This window comes from Mastomys coucha, unplaced genomic scaffold, assembly GCF_008632895.1.
Source record: "Mastomys coucha isolate ucsf_1 unplaced genomic scaffold, UCSF_Mcou_1 pScaffold3, whole genome shotgun sequence".
Lineage (NCBI taxonomy): Eukaryota > Metazoa > Chordata > Mammalia > Rodentia > Muridae > Mastomys > Mastomys coucha.
The window spans coordinates 40797117-40798576 of NW_022196909.1; the positions used below are offsets into that span (position 1 = coordinate 40797117).

Sequence of the window (1460 nt, forward strand, 5' to 3'; positions counted from 1 at the left end):
CCTTTCCTCCCCCTCTTCTTTCCTTCCTCTTTCCCCTCCCTTTCCCCTCCCCCTCTCCTTTCCTTCTCCCCTCCCTCCTCTCTCTCCCCCTCTTACATTCTCTACTTTAAGACTGAGATCTGGGATTCCAGAAAGATCACACCATTTAATCAATTAAAACAGCTTTAGCCTGGCCTCTGCAGAGCTATCGATTCAGTTCAATTTCACACACCTCTCCTTGGTTCTCACGAAACCCCTTCTTAACATGGACTAAAATCCCTGAATTCCTTTTCTGCTCCCAACCCTGAGCTAGCCCTGCTCCTGCCTGGGAGATTGTGTCCTGAGCTAGCCCTGCTCCTGCATGGGAGACTGTGTCCTCCAGCTTGCTCCCTGATCAATCCACCTTGAGCACCCTGCTCTGTTCTGCACACTTACTGACTGCAGGCCCGGTTCCCCGCCATGATGTTTACGGTGATTCTCTTGGACGATTGCCTGCCGAATTTGTTCTTCTTCTGAGTTTTGGTATATGGCTTCCTCAGCCAGATGTTTCATTGCAGTAGAGTCAGCATATGCCTACATGAACCTAGAAAGGTTAGGGTTTAGATTCGGTATCCAGGGAGTGCTCAGAAAACGCTCCCTTCGACAGATGCTCTGCCTTGTCTAGATACCATAGAGGGAGATGGAATTAATAATCTGGCAAGGATGGTAGAAACTTGGCACGTACAGTCAACCAAGCATCAGCTTCTTACTACTCTTTCTGAGGGGAAACAAGGGATCCTCAACTAATCCTAGAGTCGAAAACCAGCTCCATCCCTCCCTGACCCCAAACACCTTCGTACAAAGAATGACTGTGAAGAGGGGTGTAAAACAGAGGCAAAGACAGCACTGCAGGATCTCACGGTCCAGTTCTGCTGTCAGGGCGAGAGCCAGTCTCTGCCCACTGAAGAACGTCTCTGAAGTTTAACAACAGAAAGCAGAGGCTATGGTTATGAGAAGGGAGAGAAATCCCATTGATGAAACTTTGGGGTCTGTCACCCCCTCAAGATCAGGTGCTGGTTGGAGATCTGGAAGTCTGAGAACTCAGAACTCAGAACCCTTGGAGGATACCCTGATGTTCCCCTAAGGCAGGCTCTTCAGGTTTTCCGGTAAAAAGGCCTGAATGCATGCAAGCATCTTGTGCCTTAGAGGTCAGAGTCTTATCATGAACACGGAACAATAGCACTGCTACCGAGGCACATGTAGCCAGGGTACTGTGGCATATGAAACTGGACAATGTGTTCCAGTGCAACAACAATGTACGCGGGGTTTTAACTTCTGTCTAGTTGGAGATTTGTGCATCTCACTCTTCAGATTAAAATCAATCAATCAATCAAACAAACAAACATTTTTTTTTAATTTTCTTTATTTACATGCAAATTTCTCCATTCCCAGTTTCCCCTCCAAAAAACAAAGAAGCAAACAAAAACAACAAAAACAAACCC

At 46.9% G+C, this 1460-nt stretch overlaps 1 protein-coding gene across 1 annotated transcript in view; it reads left to right on the top strand.

The window, feature by feature from the left end:
- LOC116074548 (solute carrier family 5 member 4A) overlaps positions 1–1460 on the top strand; it is a 41844-nt gene that overhangs the window by 1643 nt on the left and 38741 nt on the right. The gene's annotated exons all lie outside the window — the stretch shown is intronic.